At 47.3% G+C, this 21,609-nt stretch overlaps 1 protein-coding gene across 1 annotated transcript in view; it reads right to left on the reverse strand.

The window, feature by feature from the left end:
• The window catches only part of Cnksr1 (connector enhancer of kinase suppressor of Ras 1), a 460,720-nt gene that overhangs the window by 247,890 nt on the left and 191,221 nt on the right, over nt 1-21,609 (reverse strand). The gene's annotated exons all lie outside the window — the stretch shown is intronic.

Raw genomic sequence — 21,609 nt, forward strand, 5'->3', positions numbered from 1 at the left:
TAGACCTGGAGCTCTGGACACTAGGAAGCCGGGATAGGGGTGCAGGGAAGCGGCTGGAGCCCCCACAGAGCTGATCTGTCTTAACCCAGGTGCTGCCTCTCAAACTCGGCCTGTTTCTGGCTGCAACTGGATGTCTCCATCTCCAAATTTCAACATCACTTTCTCTGGGTTTGTCCCATTCAGAAACAAACTCCTAATTGATTCTGTGTGAAGAGTCCTTTGCTCCCTCCTAAGCCTACACCTAAAGTTGGTTCAAGGTAGAGCTTCCTGGGAGAGCATGTGGAAACCTGAAGAGTGCCCTCTTTGCTAGCTGCATTCTCATCGGGCCCCTGCCTGCCGAGTCCCGTCCTGTCCCATCCGTTGGTGGCAGAGAATAGATTGGTGGGTGGAGGCACTTCCTCCAGGACCCGGGACATTCTGATTCCCAGTCCCTCCTGTTCTCAGTCACCATCCTAAATTGCTCTACCCTCCGGGGTAGACTGGTGTGCAAAGAGTGAATAGGGAAGCTTCTCATTTGAAGAGGTAAACTCCCTACTAGAAGATAAAGAGGGTGGACCAGAGGGGTGGCCACTGCCCTGGTCAGAGATGGACAATGGCCCGGGGCTCAGTGCACGGCCCTGGCCCTGCCCCTTCACTTCCGGTGCTCAGTTCAAACTGGACAATGCCAGCTCCGGTCAGTTCCCCTCCCCCACAGCTACAACCCATTTAAAGGGACAGAGCCTGCTTTCAGAGGCATCAGCTTATCCTGAATTCAGTCTTCTCCACAAGTGTGTAGAATCTCTTGTGGTCCACACGCTGCAGTTGTGCATGTGTAAGTGCACGTTCATGAGCAAATGCCTATCTAAGAAAGAGGAAAAAAGATGATGGCTAGGGAAACGGACGATGGGTAGACGGACCATGAGGAATATTTTCCTCCTCTTTTCTACGAACCGCTTTGATGAGCGTAAAAATTCCGAGATAGAGCTTTGGAGGATGGAAAGGATGACAGTAAGTAGCCTTGTGCTACTTAGTCGAAAAACTAAAGTATCACTAACAGTGTCCTATTCTCAGCTAGGGACTGTTAGGTCTTTTTGGAGTCGTCTGAGTGTGTCAACCAGAGTCATTTCACTTACAGAACCCGGTCCCGTTAAGTAACGCCTTTACTGTTCCTTATACAGTTGCTCTTGAAGTTCATAAGTTGGTGGTTGAGGTCTTCTGAAGGGAAGAAGAAAGACGAGGTGAGCATTCAGGCTTCTCTTGGTCAGACTCTAGCTTGGTTGGATTTCCCCGGCAGGCACGACCACTTGCTCTGTCCAGGGTGCTGAGGGCGCCCGTGGCTCTGTCCCTGGTGCTGAAAAGTTGGTGCTTTTCTCCGCCTTGAGACCTTCCTGCATTCTTAGGTCCAAGTTCTTCCAAAAAAGCCTGATTCTCCCCCCCCCCCCCCAGGTCCCCTGACACACATGAGACAAATAGACGCTTTATTTTTGCTTTTGATTAAGATAAGGTGTTTGCTGCATGGCATGCTGGTACGGTCCTTCTGCCTCCGTCTCCTCAGAATTGAATTACAGGTGCCTGTCACATTGCTTGCCTTAATCTGTCTTTCATCTTACTTTATTTGTACTTATTTGTATGTGTTTTGTATGTCATATGTGTACAGCTGCCCCCAGAAGCCAGAAAAAGGTGTTGGGTCCCCTGGAACTGAACTGACATAAGGTTGTAAGCCATCAAATTGGGGTTCTAGGAACCAAATTTAGGTCCTCTGGAAGCAGAGTCAGGGTTCTTAACCACTGAGCAATGTCTGCAGCCCTGAATATTTCTTGAATACTAAGGAAGATATTTGATAGAAGTAAATGTTTGTCAGAACATTGAAGGCATTACAAGCTTCAGGGGAAAAAAATTCAGGCCTACTCATTTGGTCATGAAGAAAGATAATATCTTTGAATATCATAAAACCAGAGTAGAAGAGAAAGTGATTTATTGACTAGTAATTTAAAATTAGTTCTATTATTGACGAGTGAGTTTTTGTTGGTGTTTTGAAGCGGGGTTCCATGTAGCCCAGGCTGACTTCAGATCACTATATAGCCCAGAATAACTTTGAAGTCCTTTTTTTTTTTTTTTTTTTTTTGGTTTTTTTTTTTTTTTTTCGGAGCTGGGGACTGAACCCAGGGCCTTGCGCTTCCTAGGCAAGCGCTCTACCACTGAGCTAAATCCCCAACCCAACTTTGAAGTTCTAATTCTCCACCTCCATCCCTCACGTGCTGAGATTGAGCGTCCACCAACTTTGCGCTTTCATAAGAGAACAGGTTCAGTTGTGTTGCCTGTGTTTCTTACGGCTCTGCGATCCGGGCAACACAGTTAAACATTATATCATTCAGTTTCCTCCCCTGTCCATTGAGACAATGAGAACACTTGGTGCTCAGAGCCCTTGTGAGAAGGAAGGATGGGACTAGGTAGTCCAGGGAGATCTTTTCAGAATACTGCCTGGCATGCATCCTTTAACCAGTAAGGCATTGCTCTTACAATGGAGTAGGAATGCAGCCCAGTTGGGTAGAGTGTCTACTGAGCATGCACAAGACCTTTTGAACTAAGGCTTGGGTTAATACACCAGACCTCATAGCTGGCTGCTCTTCCAGAAGACTGGAGTTCAATTCCCAGCACCCACATGGCGATTCACAATCATTTGTAACTCCAGTCTCAGGGCATCTAACACCCTCCTGGCATCTGCTGGCATCGGGCACACAGAGGGATGTACATGTAGGCAAAACACCCGTTCACATAAAATCCTAACTCTGATAAACCATGCTCATGACTATGTATTACAGAGGAGTTACAATATTATTTTATCTCACAGGACTGTGATGCACCTGTAATGTGACTTGTCTTATAGACGTAACTACAGATGTGATACATCTGCAATACAAGTTAAAAATGCATGTTTTGTTTTGTTTCCCAAACTTCCCACTATCTAAAGCCAAGTGGCTGGGCTGTAGAAATCAACCAAGAAGAGTTTCCTAAATGGATTATTATTATTATTATTATTATTATTATTATTATTATTATTATTATTTGTTAGTAAGTTAGCTGACTTTTTTTTTTTGGTTCTTTTTTTCGGAGCTGGGGACCGAATCCAGGGCCTTGCGCTTCCTAGGATTAGCTGACTTTTTAAGATGAAGCCCCTCATGCTAGAGAGATGGCTCAGCGGTTAAGAGCACTGGCTGCTCTTCCAGAGGTCGTGAGTTCAAATCCCAGCAACCACATGGTGGCTCACAACCATCAGTAATGAGATCAGATACCCTCTTCTGGTGTGTCTGAAGACAGTGTACTCATACACGTGAAATAAGTAAATCTTTAAAGAAGAAGAAGAAGAAGAAGAAGAAGAAGAAGAAGAAGAAGAAGAAGAAGAAGAAGAAGAAGAAGAAGAAGAAGAAGAAAGAAGAAGTCACTCTCTTTAGCCCATGCTGGAATGAAACTCTTTCAGTAACCCAGGCTGGCCTCAAACTCATGTCAATCCTCCTGCCTCCGTATCCTGGGTGCTGGGATTACATGTATGAGCCACCACACCTATTGAAATACTCCTAATTCTCATTTTCCTCAGCTAGGTTTTTAAATTCTCTTACGGGGAAAGCTCTGCGTGTGAAGCCCCAGCCATCTGCAAACATGAATGGTAGTCTCTCCTAGAGAAAACAGTCCCCCCAGTGTGTCCCTTGAGAGATCTGTCCCACTGTCTTCCAGTAGTAGTGCACACCTGGACCTGAGACAGGGAGGCAGAAGGGTTTGGAGTTCAAGGACAGCCTGGTTTACATGAGAACTGTGTCTCTGGAGAACAGAACAAAACAGGAAAAGATGGCAGCTCCTTAGACACGGTGATAACCGCCCTGGGCACTGCGCTTTAACGGAGGACTCCATTAGTGAAGGCTGGAGATGTCCGTCAGGGCCTGCTGAGCATGTGCAGAGCCCTAAGCCTGGTCCCTAGCACCACAGAAGCCAGGTATGGTGGTCAATGAGTTGTGAAACAGTTTCTTCCAAGTTCCAAACATTCCGTCCAGCAGGGGAGCTCCTTAAACAGGAAAGTAAACAAAAGAAATACATCAAGAACTCCCTGAAACTGACCAGATCCACTAGGCCTCTCCCTGACCCAGTAAACCATTTTGCTGAGCTCCACGGAAGACTCTCTCTCTCTCTCTTTTTTTTCTCTTTTCTTTTCTTTTTTTCAGAGCTGGGGACGGAACCCAGGGCCTTGTGCTTGCTAGGCAAGCGCTCTACGACTGAGCTAAATCCCCAACCCCTCACAGAAGACTCTTAAGACCAGTCCAACTGCCTGAAAGAAGCAGAAATTAGCCGAGCTGCCTGAAAGGTTTAGACCAACCGATGCGCCTGGAAAGGACCCTCTCCAGCCCATTGAGCTGCCTGCAGGTTGTACAGTGTGCTCCAGGTTCCCAACCTCTGTGAGCTGTCACCCATGCTGGGGTGGACCTTGGGGACACAGGTCTTTGAGTCATTTCTGCACCTGTAAGTAACCCCTCACCCACGCTCCTGTATATACCCTCAATAAAACTCATTGGTTCTTCAAGTTGGCCCTTGGTAACATCTGTACTTTGATCTGTTGTGGGCTCCCTATCTGGTCTGGGGTGAGTAGAGAGGAGTGTGTTGTGTCTCCCCTGGAAAAGTTTTGTCACACAAGAGCAGGCTGTAATTCCAGCGCCAGAGATCTGAAGGCAGGAAGATCAGAAGTTCAAAGTCGTCGTTTGCCCTGCTGGAGAACACTCAGTAACAGTATCCGAAGGGCAATATGTCACTCAACGTTTGCTATGCAATAGGGCAGTGGTCTGCGTTTCACCCAGAAAGGGGTGCGTAAGGTGGCTCAACAAGAAACCTGCCACCGAGCCCAGTGACCCACATGGGAGAAGGGGAGACCTAAGTTCCAAAAGTTACCTTCTGATGTTTATATTATTATTACCCATACTAACATGTGTGTGCACTCTAAAAAGAAAAAAATGTTATTAAGAACAGAGGTGTGGGGGTTGGGGATTTAGCTCAGTGGTAGAGTGCTTGCCTAGCGAGCGCAAGGCCCTGGGTTCGGTCCCCAGCTCCAGAAAAAAAAAAAAAAAAAAAAAAGAACAGAGGTGTGGTGGTGTACACCTTCAATCCCAGCACCTGGGAGGTAGAGGCAGGTCTCTGAGTCTGAGTCTCAGGACAGACAGGACTGTAGACAGTAACCTTGTCTCAATCCTTCCCCCATACCCCCCAAAAATGAGGTTGGGCAGTGGTGGCACATGCATTTAATCCCATCACTCAGGAGGCAGTGGCAGGCAGATTTCTGTGAGTTTAAGGCCAGTCTGGACTACATAGTGAGTTACAGGGTAATCAGGGCTATACAGTGAGATGCTGTTCCAAAAGTAAAAACAATAAAATAAAGAAGGGGTCATCAAGAATGTTTAGCAGGTAAATCACTTGCTATCAAGCTTGATGATCTGATCTCAAACATGGAGACCCACATGGCGGGAAAAGAGAGCTGACACCTGTGTAACCATCACACAGGTGCATGGCTGAACACATACATACATACATACACATGCACACACATATACACGTACACATACACATACACCCTACTTCAGAATTTCTGCTCTGGAAGACACATTCATCACCCATGAATCCAACTCTTTTTTTTTTTTTTTTCCAGAGCTGGGGACTGAACCCAGGGCCTTGTGCTTGCTAGGCAAGCGCTCTAGCACTGAGCTAAATCCCCAACCCCTGAATCCAACTCTCAATTTAGGCTTAAAGCCTGCACATGGTAGCAGGCCTTTAATCGCAGCATTCAGGGAACAGAGGCAGGTGAATCTCTGCGAGTTCAAGGTTGACCTGATCTACATAGTGAGAGACGTCTCAACAATAAATAAATAAATAAATAAATAAATAAGCAAGCAAACAAACACTTGAGATCATTCTTGAGATCACAGAGATGAACAGACTAGAAGCACGGGTGCCGTACAGTCTCCAGCAACCCATGCTTATTGTCTGTCTTTATGTGCATTGCATGTGTGTATGTGTTTGAGTGTGTATGTATGTGTGTATGTATGTGTGTGTGTATGTATGCATGTGTGTGTGTAAAGGAGAGAGAGAGAGAGAGACCCCATTCCTGACTACAATGAGAAGCAATCTGTTCTCGCCCCATGCTGTCGTCTCACCCACTGCAGGGATCAGTGCTTCCCACATCCATCAGGGCTGAGCACCTCTCACCTCGCAGGCCTGTTGAATTGGCAGGAGGACTAGCCAAGGGAGCCCCCTTCCTTCTTTCATCTGCTCCCCATGCTGGCCCTGCTTCACAGAGCAAGACGCCAGGCGCTTGCTTTCACCAATAATGGCTTCATCAGATTGAAAGGAGACAAAAGTGACCTCAATGGAATAGACTTCCTGACCCCAGCTGACCTCTGACCCTCACCCTGACAGCCTCTAAATCTTTTCTTTCTGACACATCCCCTCCAAGAGAAAATGATGAGCACATGATAGCCCTCTGCCCAATGCTGGTCCCTCTCCAGGTCTCCTCTAAGGTAGAACTTGTAGTACCCGGCTGGGATGTGCCTGCTAGCTGCTGATGGCCTCGTGGCTCTCACCATGACTCTGTCATTTTCTAAGTCCTGTTTGTGCCTTAGACTTTTGACCCATTCTCTCCTGACACAGCAGCTACTGTTTACACGTGAGACCGTGTCACATGCTCTGTGCTCACTATCCGTTCCGGTCCTCAAGCATCCAGATGTGATCCCCATTGTACCAGAGGCGGCACAGGACGCTGTAGGTAAGCAGTGTGCCTCAACTTACAGATCGCAAAGGAAGATATTCTTCTGCATCCGAACGGATCAAGTAATTAATACACACACAGCATTAAACGATCAATTGGTAGGGGAAGAATCATAATAAAAGAGAGTACCCTGACCAAGCCACTCTCCCTTCCCTTAGGCTGCCTCTCTTTGAGTCTCCTAGGAGGACACTTCCGTGTCTCTAAATAATATACAGAGATGTCTGGTCCTTGATTTATTGGTTTCAGCCCTTTGCTATCGATTTCCTGTTATGATGGATGAGAACTTGCCCCCTACAGGGCCCTTTCCCCTTCCTCCCAAGTACAGATAAATCACCTTTTCCAGTTAAATTGGTAACCGATGTTTACTTTGTCATGACTATGCAAATGTCCCACCGTGCACCGCCAAGACGTTTTTCTCCTTCTGTGGCTTCCTTTTCTCTTGGACTTTGTAGCCACCTTTCCCACCAATGTCTGCCCATTCGACTTCAAAGGACCAACTGTTTTCTTTTCGTTAAATCCTTACTTCTCGGGCTGGAGAGATGGCTCAGTGGTTAAGAGCACCGACTGCTCTTCCCAAGGTCCTGAGTTCAAATCCCAGCAACCACATGGTGGCTCACAACCATCTGAAACGAGTCTGATGCCCTCTTCTGGTGTGTCTGAAGATAGCGACAGTGTAATCATAATATATAATAAATAAATAAAATATTTAAAAAAAAAGAAAAGATACAGTTTTTAAAAAAAAAAAAATCCTCACTTCTCCTGGAGCCTGTCTCGGGTTCCTTATCTTGCCTGCTCTCTAGGCTTGCTCCCCAGTGGTCTTCCAGGGATTCTTCACTGCTTTTCAGGTTAGAACTAGTGTTTTCGGGCTGGAGAGATGGCTCAGTGGTTAAGAGCACCCGACTGCTCTTCCCAAGGTCCTGAGTTCAAATCCCAGCAACCACATGGTGGCTCACAACCATCTGAAACGAGTCTGATGCCCTCTTCTGGTGTGTCTGAAGATAGCGACAGTGTAATCATAATATATAATAAATAAATAAAATATTTAAAAAAAAAGAAAAGATACAGTTTTTAAAAAAAAAAAAAATCCTCACTTCTCCTGGAGCCTGTCTCGGGTTCCTTATCTTGCCTGCTCTCTAGGCTTGCTCCCCAGTGGTCTTCCAGGGATTCTTCACTGCTTTTCAGGTTAGAACTAGTGTTTTCGGGCTGGAGAGATGGCTCAGTGGTTAAGAGCACCCGACTGCTCTTACAGAGGTCCTGAGTTCAATTCCCAGCAACCACATGGTGGCTCACAACCATCTGAAACGAGTCTGATGCCCTCTCCTGGTGTGTCTGAAGATAGCGATAGTGTAATCATAATATATAATAAATAAATAAAATATTTTTAAAAAAAGAAAAGATACAGTTTTTAAAAAAAAAAAAATCCTCACTTCTCCTGGAGCCTGTCTCGGGTTCCTTATCTTGCCTGCTCTCTAGGCTTGCTCCCCAGTGGTCTTCCAGGGATTCTTCACTGCTTTTCAGGTTAGAACTAGTGTTTTCGGGCTGGAGAAATGGCTCAGTGGTTAAGAGCACCCGACTGCTCTTACAGAGGTCCTGAGTTCAATTCCCAGCAACCACATGGTGGCTCACAACCATCTGTAAAGAGATCCGATGCCCTCTTCTGGTGTATCTGAAGACAGCTACAGTGTACTCATATATAATAAATGACTAAATAAATCTTTAAAAAAAAAAAGAACTAGTGTTTTCTGGACATATATAATATAATAAAATATATAAAATAAGCATAATATACAAATATATTGGTGTTTGGGGTGTTTGTTTGAGATAGGGTTTCTTGGTTTCTTAGTTTTTTTAAAAGATTTATTTATTTATATTTGTGAATATGCTGTCATTTTGCTCCAAGAGACAGCAATGTTATGATGTGTGAGTACAGATGCACGTCCATGCAAAGGGCAGCTTCCAGCAACTAACTCTCTCCACTGTGTGGGCTCTGGACCCAGGGTACCAGGCTGACTGTCAAACACCCACTGAGCCTTATTCATTTATTATATATAAGTACACTGTATGTTGCTGTCTTCAGACACACCAGAAGAGGGCATCAGATCCCATTACAGATGGTTGTGAGTCACCATGTGGTTGCTGGGAATTGAACTCAGGACCTCTGGAAGAGCAGTCAGTGCTCTTAACCTCTGAGCCATCTCTCCAGCCCTAATTTCTTAGTTTCTTGGCTGTCCTGAAACTCACTCTGTAGACCAAGTTGTCCTTGAATTCTGTCCTTGAGATCTACCTGCTTCTGCCTCCAATGATTAAAGGATGCACTACCAGCATCAGCCTGAACTTGAACTCACAGATTTCACCTTCTGAGACCGAGGTTAAAGCCATGTGTCACCATACTCAGTTGCATGACTCATACATGAACCAGACTTGGGGTTCAGCATCGAGGAGAATATCCTCTAGTAAGTGTCCAAGAAAATGTTTGTGCTAGAGTAGGCCGGAAAGATGGCCGGGTGAGTAAAGCCCTTGCTAGGCAAAAGAATAAGGACCTGAGCTGGCTCCCCCGAAGACAAACATAAAAAGTCAGATGTCACCTTGTAAACCCAGTACTGAGGGCAGAGGAGACAGGAGGGCCCCAGGGTTCTCTGGCCAGCCCGTAAGCCTCAGGTTCAGTGAAGGATGCTTGGAAGTGTACAGGGGGTGCTCTCAGGAGACAAAGGCAAAGGGATCCAGTGAAACAAACAAGTGTAAAGGCTATTGAGGAAGACACCCTAGTGTTATCCTCTGCCCTCTATATACACAGACACAGATAGACAGACCAATGGACTCACACAGACACACAGACACAGACACATACACACACATACACACACATGCATACACACACACAGACACAAACACACTCACACACACACCCATACACACCCACACACACTCATACTCACACACACATACACACACGCATACACACAGGCATACACACACATACACACACAGACACACACACACACAGACACACACACACAGACACACACACACAGACACACACACACATACACACACACATGCATACACACACACAGACACACACAGACACACACACATACACACACACACATACACACACAGACACACACATACACACACACCCATACACACACACTCACACTCACACACACACTCACACACATACACACAGGCATACACAGACACACACACACATACACACACATACACACACAGACACACACACAGACACACACACACACAGACACACACACACACACACGAAAAGGAAAAGGGTAAAAGAAGAGGTGGCCTGGCAGACCATGCACATCCAAGTTTGCTCCTCTGCCCTTCATGCTGTTTTCCCCACGCTGAGGGCTGCGGATGAACCCCAGGGCCTTGGATATCCTTCGGGGAGGCTGGTGTGCAGCTACTCAGGGGCATCCCTTTAGCTTCATTTATGATTTCAGAGTATGTTCTTTAATATCTGCTCTGCACACTGGAGCTGAATGAAGGATACACTTATGGCTTGCTCTGAGGACTTTGAAGTGGGAAATGCCTTTTCCAAATTCTGAGTTATCCATGGAACAAAACACATGACGCCGCTAACCTTGTTTGAAGGCTCACCATGGGCCAGGCCATGTACCAAGTACTGTACCTGAGTTATATGTCAACTCTCCCAACAAGCTGGGCATAGTGGCACAGCCCTTTAATCTCAGCATGCAGGAGGCAGAGGCACGATCTCTGTGAGTTCCAGACTAGCCTGGTCTACAGAGAGAGTTCCAGGACAGCCAGGGCTACGTTGTGAGACCCTGTCTTTAAAACAAATAACAACAATAATCCATCAATCCTACCAACAAATTTATGAGATAGGCGTGGCTAATTTTATCATATTACTGATGAAGTGGAGGGACAGTTGTGGAAGAGGTCAATTGGTTGATTCTGGAATTGTCATTTGGAATCTGTACTCTATGCCTCTTACATTAGAAGAGGGTTAAAGTCCTGGAGGGAATGCTCAGTGGTTAGAGCACTTGCTCCTCTTACAGAAGACCCAGGTTAGGTTCCCAGCAGCTGAGTCAAGTGGCTCACGACTGCCTGACTCCAGCTTCAGGGGATGGCACAATATAGTCCAGCCTCTGTGGATATGCACACGTATGGCATAGATTCACATATGCACATACATGTACAAATACATCTTCCGTTAAAGGAATAGGAGGGTTGTTAGAGCCATGTATGGTATACACTGATAGCTGAATAGGAGAGCTTCAGGCTCAGTAATCCCAGCCCCCCAGAAATGGAGGCAGGAGTATTGAAGTGTTATGGGCTACATGGGACCTCATCTCAAAGACAAGAACAAAGACAAACAAGAGAACGAGGAAGAAAGAAAAGAGGCTTAAGTCTGGGTGTTCCCATGTTGTCACTCCTACCCCATTTAGTAAACGAGGAGATAGTTCCCTCCAAGTAACTTGTTTGAGGTCATAGCCAGTGAATAACCAAAGTTGATATCCTGATATGTAACTTGGGTTATCTTCCTTTTGGTAGGACATTGTCCTAGTTACTGTCCTATTGCTGTCAAGAGACAACCATGACCAAGGCAACTTAAAAAAGAAGCATGTGATTGAAGGCTTGGTTATAGTTTCAGAGGGCCACCCACGGTCATGATGGTGGCAGGCAGGCATGGAGGGAGCTGAGATCTTGTATCTGATCCAAAGATGGGACCAGGAGGAGACTGGGCCTGGCATAGGCATTCAAAACCTCAAAGCCTACGCCCCCAGTGACACACCTCCCCCAAGAAGGCCACACCCCCAATCCTTCCTAAACAGTCCCAGCAACTGGAAATCAAGTTTTCGAATATATGGACCTATGGATGTTCACACCTCCACAGATGTGTAAGATCATAGTCACATCCTCCCATCTGTGTTTAGCAGGGCTAAACCTAGTGGGGCGGACAGAAGGATAAATAAAAATACATAAAATTGTGATTTCGACACAGAGTAGACACATGTGTTATCTATTAGAACAAGCTTCAGAGAAGGTGTAGCATTGAGTTAGACCTTGTATAGGATTTTGTTTTGTTATGTTTTTTGGGGGGGAAATTTTTTTGAATTTTTCTTGTCTTTTGTTTATCGTGACAAGAGTTCTCTGTGTAGCCCTGGCTGTCCTGGAACTCCATCTTTAGACCGGGCCTCGAACTCAAGAGATTCACCTGCCTCTGCCTACCAAGTGCTGGGATTAACGGCGTGTGCCGCTGATAGTAGTTTTGAAAGCTAGGGAGGGCAGAACCCTACGGAGACAATGAGAGCGAGGGTTTAGAACAGAGCAGGTTATGTGAGGGGCCACCAGAACATTTGGCTCTCCTGGTGTTACGAGACAAGACATCTTCTTGGGAGCCGCAACACATGTAAGTCATCCCAGAGTCAAGGCTACAAAATGTCACGTGTGTCAAGTCTTCTAAGGCTATAATAACACATTCGTGGCCAGAAGCCACTCAGGGAGGAAAGGGTTCATTTCGATTTACAAGTCGCAGGTTATACTCCATCACTGAGGGAAGTCAGGGCAGGAACCTGGAGGCAGGAACTGAAGCAGAGGCCATGGGCGAACATTACTGACTGGCTTGTTCCACAAGGCTTACCTCAGCTTGTTTTCTTGTGTGACACAGAACCATCTTGCCCAGGGTTGGCACTGACCATTGTGCTCTCCTGCGCCAATCATTAATCAAGAAGGTGTCCTAGAGGCTTGCCTACAGGCCAGTTTTCTCAACTGTGGTGACTCTAGCTTGTGACAGGTGGACAGAAAAAAACAAAAAACAAAAAAACCAGAAAACAAAAAAACTAGCCACACATTTAGGCGGTGCCTTCTCTTTGTCTTTTTTTTTTTTAAAGTTACATCTTTTTTTTTTTAAAGATTTATTCATTTATTATATATAAGTCCACTGTAACTGTCTTCAGATACACACGAGGTACAGACAAGGGCATCAGATCTCTTTACAGATGGTTATGAGCCACCATGTGGTTGCTGGGAATTGAACTCAGGACCTCTGGAAGAGCAGACAGTGCTCTAAACCACTGAGCCATCTCTCCAGCCCTTCTCTTTGTCTTTTAACCTCAGGGTGTCTGTGGTTTCAGAAGGATCACGGAGAAAATGCAGGCATAATGCTGGCCACTCTCCCTCCACCCTCTACCAAGTGTACCAAGTGTTGGCGGCACTGTGAGGTTCTGCCCACAGATGACCCACCCATTTTCTGTTAGGAGGAGCAGGCTGGAGTGGAGATGCTCACTGGCACATTCCACAGGCCTGGGATACAAGGCCATCATCTGTCCTGCCCTAGTCGGCTTAGCTTGACATCCACCATTGTATAGCAGACTTCTGGTAGTGATGAGGAAAAGTTGCCTCTTCCATGGAATTGAATCTGATCTCTGGAGACTTTATCCACGGGCATCTTTAGGATGGGTCCTCTGCAAAGACTTGGGGTTGGAGAGCATATCTCAAGTTCAAATCCTGGGCCCCCAGTTGTGTGGCCTCAGACTAGCTTTTTTTATTTAAGGCTGATGGAGGCGGCTCCTGTCTCCGTGACCTCCGACCCCTTCCATACTATCTTGTGTGATGCTTTTCCAACCACAAGGTGATTTCCCATTTATTGTCTAGATCCTAGAAACTCCAGCTGCGAGAACAGGATGGGTATGTAGTTAGGTCAGGTGAGGCAGGTCTCTGCCCTGGTTCCGTGCCTTACTTCCAACCTTCCACTCCTCCACCTACCCCTCGTTCTAATAGTAAGAGAATAAATAATCTCTCACTCTGATACCCTCAGCTCTCTCTTCCTTCTATTTCCCTGTGATCCTGGCTCTACGAAAGAACTGTTTCCTAGACTTCCGGTTTGTCCATCGCTGTTGTTACTGTGATTGTTATTTTGTTTCATTTCTTTAACATGGCGTCCTGAAGCCCAGGCTGGTTTTTAGGTTTTGATGTGGACTTCTGATCGTCTTGCTTCAGCCTTCCAACAACACACATACACCATGCTCAGCTTCACTATTCGTTTGTTGTTCTTTCCTCCTCCTCCTCCTCCTCCTCCTCCTCCTCCACCTCCTCCTCCCCCTCCTCCTCCCCCTCCTCCTCCTCCTCCTCCTCCTCCTCCTCCTCCTCCTCCTCCTCCTCCTCTCCCACTCCTCCTCGCCCGGCTAACCTGTAATTCAGAGTATGACATAGGCTGCCCTTACACTCAGATATTCACCTGCCCCTGCCTCCCAAGTGCTAGGATTAGATCTAAGAGCCACAACTTCCAGCCTCTTTGTAAGGGATTAGATCCATTTTTTTTTCTTTTTTCTTTTTTTTCGGAGCTGGGGACTGAACTCAGGGCCTTGCGCTTGCTAAGCAAGCGCTCTACCACTGAGCTAAATCCCCAACCCCTATTTATTATCTTTTATGTGAGTGTTGCCTGCAGGTATGTGCATGCCTGGTATCCACAGAGGTCAGAGGAGGACACCAGATCTCCTGGGAACTGGAGAGTGATTGTGAGCCGCCATGTGGGTACTGGGAACTGAACCCAGATTTGGTCCTCTTCATGAGCTGAAAATGATCTTAATACCATCTCTTCAGTCCATCTCTTTTGTTTATTTTTATTTATTTATTTATTTTTTTGTTCTTTTTTTCGGAGCTGGGGACCGAACCCAGGGCCTTGCGCTTCCTAGGCAAGCGCTCTACCACTGAGCTAAATCCCCAACCCCTCTTTTGTTTATTTTTGAGACAGAGTCTCACTCTATAGCCTAAATGGTCCTTGACACTTGTGGCAATCTTCTGGACTCAGAATCCTTTTTAAAAATGTGTTTTATGGGGCTGGGGATTTAGCTCAGTGGTAGAGCGCTTACCTAGGAAGCGCAAGGCCCTGGGTTCGGTCCCCAGCTCCGAAAAAAAGAACCAAAAAAAAAAAAAAATGTGTTTTATTAGCTTGTCATTAATTTTATTTTCAATTTTAAAGGAATTATTTTTATTTTATGTGCACTGGTATTTTGCCTGCATGTATGTTTGAGGGCACCAGGTCACCCTAGAAATGGAGCTCCAGACAGTTGTGAGCCACCATGTGGGTGCTGGGAATTGAACCCAGGTCCTCCGGAAGAGCAGCCAGTGCTCTTAACTGCTGAGCCGTCCCTCCAGCCACTTAGCATCATTATTGGTGCACACGTGATGTAAGGACATGTGTGTAGAAGTCAGAGGCCAATGTCGTGATGTCAACTCTGGACACTGAACTGGTATCGTGAGACTCTGTATAGTAAATGCAGTTGTCCGCTGAGCCTTCTCTCTCTGACCCTGCTTCACCCTCCCAACTGTGAGGACTACAGGCATGAACCACCGTACCTGACCACTGTTCCTCTTTCAGGCTCACTCCTCACCGATCCAACGCCCTTGCCCAGGGTTCTTTCAGTTCTGTGCACTTCTACGACAGGGCACTTGCCCGACTCCATTCTATCTGACTACTTTCCTTCCCCACCATTAGAGTATGCTTAAGAAGGCAAGGTCTGGATTTGAATTGTGTATGAAGAGCGTGCCAAAGACTTGGCATAATTCCTTACTATCTATTTGCTGCGTGGAGAAATGTGTGGTTTGTGTAAGTTCCCACAGTTAATAATGGCCAAAATCGGGATCTATGTTTTTATTTCCAAGAATTCCCTGTGCCATCTCCTAACCTAACCTACTTTATTACCTCACCCCCTCAGCCTTCCTTAGAATCAGATGTGGGCTGAGGGGATGGCTCAGCGGGTAAAGGTGCTTGCTGCTAAGCCTAATGACCTGAGTTCGATCCCTAGACCCACAAGGTGGAGCCGTCTGCTGCCTTCATATTGTTCTCTGATCTCCACATGCATTCTAGGAAGTGGGTACACACACACACACACACACACACACACACACACACACACACAGAGAGAGAGAGAGAGAGAGAGAGAGAGAGAGAGAGAGAGGAGGAGTAAATGTAATAATTTAAAAAAGAATACTTTTTTTATTTGCAAGGGGCCTTAGAGTTCTGGATTTAATTCCTTCTCCTTACGGATGAGAGCACTGAGATGGTAAAGGTTTGGTAGCTCGCCGAAAGCCGCCAAGCATATTGTGCTTAGACTCTGTGGTCTCCCCAGAATATGGATTCGGAGCCTTCTCCAGCATCATCGCTATTGTAACCATGAAGTGTGTTCATTATCTCCCAGGATCCTAGAAAACCAGAAATCATGGATTTCCAGGGCTTCATCCTGTGGGTGAGGTAGCTGTAAATAAGTCCCCTGGAGGCCCAGCTTTTTGTCCCCTAGATATCCCAAAGTCCAGACACCCAGAGTCTATTGTGAGACACTTCAGGGGAGGATGAGGAGGGTGTGTGTAAGAACAAGGGGAGTCCAGGATTCAGATGTGGAATCAGCCGACCAGCCCCAGTGACTTGGGGTCCCTTAGGTCTCCCGCAGTGGCAACATGCTCCTGCCCCTGCAGCTGACCTATTGGGCCAGAGATCAATAGCCTGGACTTTGGCGTCAGCCCCCTTTAGCTCACCAGTGACTACAGGGTGCTCAAAAGAACTAGCAAGACTCTGGTGGTGGCGTTGTCGGATTGGGGCCTAGTGGGGTGGGGGTGGGGGTGGGAGGATGAAACTCACACGGAGTGACACTGTGTCCTCTTCTACCATCGCCCCTTGACCCCTCTCTCCTCTGTGTCTTACTCTCTGTTCTCCTCATGTCCCCCACAGGGCTCTCAGCTTTGGCTCCTCTTCTGAACCCCTCCCCTCTGGTGTATAAACCTGGGTATTGGGAGAAGCCTACTCCTCAAGCAAAACCAGTATCCGGCAACCCCTCATTCACCTTTCTCTAATTACGTCAGCACAGGAGTCTCTTCATTCCCTGCACCCCACCCCCTCCAAAACCACCGCGCCTTCTGTCCCTATTCTGCCAGACTTTCAGTAGGCTCTTATTTCAGAAAAACAAACAACCAAACAACAACAACAAGCCAACCCCAACCAACTCCACATACTGCTGCCCCTTGTATCTCCCCACCCCCACCCGATGCCTCAGCCAATCACTCTGATTGATTGATTAGGGAGGAGGGAGAGAGAGGATCGATGGAGGAATCTGGTCCTATTCTTATTCAAAGCTAAAGGTCCAGGAGGGAGGGATATTAATTGTGGATAGAATTGGACAGTGGTCACCGGAGCTTGGGCCAAAGCAGTCTGCCCGGTGGGGGAGGGTGGGGATAAAAGCCAAACACTTGGAAGTCAGGACTAGATAGACACGGAGACGGTTGGGAGGAGAGTGATCCTAGAGTTGATCCAGGAGAACCCGCCTAAATCCTGAGATGAGGGTTCCCAAGACTACGCCTCCCAGATTAGTGACGCTGCTCTGGGCTCCTAGCACTAGGTGTCCAGCAGGGGGCGCTCGTTCCCCACGCGGCTCTTCCTTAGCCTCTGGTTCTTTTGTTCATTCATTCGTTTGAAAAGGTTTGTGTGCCACTGTGTGCCAGGCACTGGGCACCAGATCCAGTGCGCAGACTGGAAAAATACAAGCATGAAAAACACACACAAAGTTCCAGACCTCTTGGGACAGGCAGGGTAGGATGACGGCGAATGGATTTTTTTTTTTTTTTTTTTGTTCTTTTTTTCCGGAGCTGAACCCAGGGCCTTGCGCTTCCTAGGTAAGCGCTCTACCGCTGAGCTAAATCCCCAGCCCCTGGCGAATGGATTTTTAAACGGAGACTTAAGAGGCCTAACTCTTGGCCAGATGGAAAGTGGTGAGGAAGGTGTTGATGGTGGTGATGATGATGATGACGATGGCGATGACAACGACGACAACGATGGTGTGCTCGTGTGTTAGAAGGAGGTTTGGGACGTCGTGTGGGGATCGTCTAGTAGGAAGATGGGAATGAGTGGGGGAAGCCTGGTAAGACCAATCCAGCTGAGATCAGAGGCCTTTCTGATGCAGAATCCTACTATAGCTGGAGCCCCAGGACCCTTGACACTCCACCATTCAGTTTTCTTGGCAATTTCTCCCAATCAGCCGATCTTGGGGGCTTTTCTTGAGTAACCAAATACCACAAATTTAGTTCTCAGAAGTGAGCAGATCAGAGGTGTTCTCAATGCCAGATTTGGCTCTCTCCTTCCTGGGAGGAAACGCCCAGACGACAATTTAATTACCTGTGGAAATTTAACATGTAGATAGATAGCCAGGAGCTAGTGAGTTGGACAACAGCAGGGTGACGAGCAACCTACAATATTATTATTGTAATATTTGATAGTGCTGTGTATTTAATAGTTTTAAATATTTGTGGCTTTCTCAGCTTTTAATGTCTGTAACTTAGGACTTGTACATAAGCATTCACTGAGACACACGTCTATGATCTTGAATTCTTTTCCTTGTCTTTCTCAAAGGACTAATAGTTTATGAAGGGTTCTGCAAGAGGACAGCAGGTTAGGCAGGAACTAGAATACCACACCCCACACCCTGTGGTGTGTGTGTGTGTGTGTGTGTGTGTGTGAGAGAGAGAGAGAGAGAGAGAGAGAGAGAGAGAGAGAGAGAGAGATTTTACCTTACTCCTAAGAGAGCCTGAAGCTTGCTAGGCTGGATGGTCAGGGAGTTCCAGCGTTCCACCAGTTTCTGCCCAGCTCAGTGACAAGCATGCATACCCAGCTTTGATGTGGGTTCTGGGGATTGAAACTCAGTCCTCATGGAGCCCAGCAAGTGCTCTTCCACTGAGCTGTCTCCCCAGACCCTCTCTCCTACTTCATTGGGGTAGGCACAGTCTCACACAGGGCGGTGGGCACGGTCTCACAGTGTAGCCCATACTGACCATGAGCTTCTCCCACCTCTGCTGGGCAAGCATCTTTTCCCAAGCTACACCCCAGCCTAGGTTCCTGGGGGTGGTGCGGTAAGTCTGTGCACCTCAAGCTGCTGCCCATCCATCCCAGTCAGCTTCAGCTGTCAACTTGACACAGCCTAGAGTCACCTGAGAAGGGAGTCTCAAATGAGGGACCGCCCCGATCAGATTGGCCAGTGGACATGCCTTTAGGGAATTGTCTAGATCTCCCTAACTGATGTAGGAGAGCCCAACACACTCCAGGTGACAGTTCCCTGGGCAGGTGACTCTGGACTGTACTGGAAATCTAGCTAAACGTGAAGCCACAGGCGAGCAAGGGTTAGGAAGACGGTGTTGGATGGCTCAGAGCCTGTGTCTCAGGCAGTGATAGTACACCTAATTTGTTAGGCGTGTGGTGGAACCTGAATGAATTCTGCTGTTCCCTGTAATTACGAAGTCCCTTAACTGCTGGGCCATGTCGCTAGACCTCGGTCTCAGTTAGCTACCTATTGCTGTGATAAAGCACTGTGACCGAAGGCAACTCGGGAAGGGAAAGGTGTCTTTGGGTTATACCTCTGATCACAGCCCATCGCTGGGCAAGGTCAGGGCAGGAGATGGAGGCAAGAACCTGGAAGTAAGGGTTGGGGATTTAGCTCAGTGGTAGAGCGCTTGCCTAGCAAGCGCAAGGCTCTGGGTTCCGTCCCCAGCTCTGGGAAAAAAAAAAAAAAAAGAAAAAAATTAAAAAAAAAAAAAAAGAACCTGGAAGTAGAGGTCATGGAGAAATTCTGCTTACTGCTCTGCTCCCGTGGCGCTCAGCCGCCTCCTCCTCCTCCTCCTCCTCCTCCTCCTCCTCCTCCTCCTCCTCCTCCTCTTCCTCCTCCTCCTCCTCCTCCTCCTCCTCCTCCTCCTTCTCAGGACCACCTGCCCAGGGAGACTGTCCTCTAACATCAATTACCAAGCAACAAAATGCTCCTAAGCTAGGCAGTGGTAGTGTATACCTTTATTCCCAGCAGTCAGATGTCTGTGAGTTCAAGACTAGCCTGGTCTACAGAGCCAGTTCCAGGACAGCCAAGGCTCCACAGAGTTGCTAAATAAATAAAGAAAGAAAGAAAAAAGAAAAAGCCCCCCCCACTTGCCTACAGCCAATCTTTTAGAGGCATTTTCTCAATCAAAGTACCTTCCTTCCAGATGACCTTAGCTTATGTCAATCAGACATAAAACAACACACCAATTAGTAATTTTAACATCCACGAGTCAATCATGGGCTCAATGTGTTATTATTAACCATGGCATTGGGGAGGGGGGATGGAACCCAGGGTTTTCTACATACTGACCGTACACCGTGCCCCTGACATACACCACTTTAATTATATTAAAACGTTTTCTAAAGGTGGATTTCACCTTATGTGTCTGGGTGTGCGCCTGGTGTCCACAGAGGTCCAAAGAAGGGGTCAGATCTCCTGAAATTGGAGTTGATGGTTTGAGCTGCCATCGGTGTTGAGAATCAAACTGGGGTCCTCTGAAAGAGCAACCAGCATTCTTGACCATTGAACCATTGCTTTGGTCCCAGTGACTGTTTTTTAGGTTACGGGAAGGTAATTTCTTTTTTCCTTCCCTCCCTCCTTCCTTTCTTCTTCCTTTCTTCCCTCCCTCCTTCCTCCCCCTCCCCCACTCCCTGCTCCCCCCCTTTAGGTGTGACATCATGGAGTTACACACGTTGCCCTCTTACACATGAATGCAGCTTGGTGTTTCTCTAGATACATTGCCCCTCTATGTGTATCAAAAGAAGCAGTTCCTGGGGCCCCCACTGTAGCAGAATGCACTCATGAATCTCCTTTCTCAAGAGGATTAACATCCCCCCCCCCCCGTTGCTAGTCACCATTAACAACACATCCTTTCTTCATTCCTTCCTTTATTTTGCAGTATGAGGTATCTAACCTCGCACTCGCTAGGCTCTACCACTGAGCACCACACCCAGACCACTGTCCTGTATCCGAGGTTTAGACTCTCCCAGATGCAGGCAGTATGAGCCGCCTGCAAACTGCTCTTCATCATTTCCCAGTGTCTAGGTGGCATCATTGCTTCCTGCCACTTCGGGTGCTCCCAAGTCAGGACTTCTGATGATGTAACATGGGAACGAACCAGAATGCTGGCTTCTCAGATTGGGGAGGATGCTCTCACAGGGGAGGCAGAAGTCTGCGGCATCCTTTGGCCAACCCAGGCCTGTGAGCAGGAGAGGCTCTGAAGCAGCTGCTGCACGGGAACAGCTGGGAGAAGTCAGCACGCACCGGGCACACAGCCAGCCAAACAGGGACCGGCGCTCCGACCCTATTCTGGTGTGCCCAGCGGGTCCTGTGAGCCGACAGTTCTCGTGTGGTCAGAGCCGGGCTGGCTATCATGACGTAGCCAGAAGCATCTGCCCCTGGCAGAGGATGGAAACTGACAAAACTAAACCCGGCCTGGCTATGCTGGGAAGGAAGCAGAGGGGAAGCCCAAAGGAAGGGGAACCTGGAAGCTAAGCAGCTCTAAGAGTGGGAGGTTGGACCTCAGGGGGAGGACACCGAGATCGGAAGTAGTGGGTAGCGGTGGATGCACCAGCTTCCTGGAAACAGTGAAGGTGTGCTGAGGAGTCTTCTTTCTTTCTTTCTTTCTTTCTTTCTTTCTTTCTTTCTTTCTTTCTTTCTTTCTTTCTTCCTTCCTTTCTTTCTCTCTCTCTCTCTCTCTCCCCTTTCTCTCTTTCCCCTCTTTCTCTCTTTCCCCTCTTTCTTCCTCTCTCTCTCTTCTCTCTTTCTCCTCTTTCTTTCTTTCTCTCTCTCTTTCTTTCTTTCTCTCTTTCTTTCTCTCTCTCTCTCTCTCTCTCTCTCTCCCCTTTCTCTCTTTCCCCTCTTTCTCTCTTTCCCCTCTTTCTTCCTCTCTCTCTTCTCTCTTTCTCCTCTTTCTTTCTCTCTCTCTCTCTCTCTCCCCTTTCTCTCTTTCCCCTCTTTCTCTCTTTCCCCTCTTTCTTCCTCTCTCTCTCTTCT

Source organism: Rattus norvegicus, chromosome 5, assembly GCF_021556685.1.
Source record: "Rattus norvegicus strain SHRSP/BbbUtx chromosome 5, alternate assembly SHRSP_T2T, whole genome shotgun sequence".
NCBI classification, from domain to species: Eukaryota; Metazoa; Chordata; class Mammalia; order Rodentia; family Muridae; genus Rattus; species Rattus norvegicus.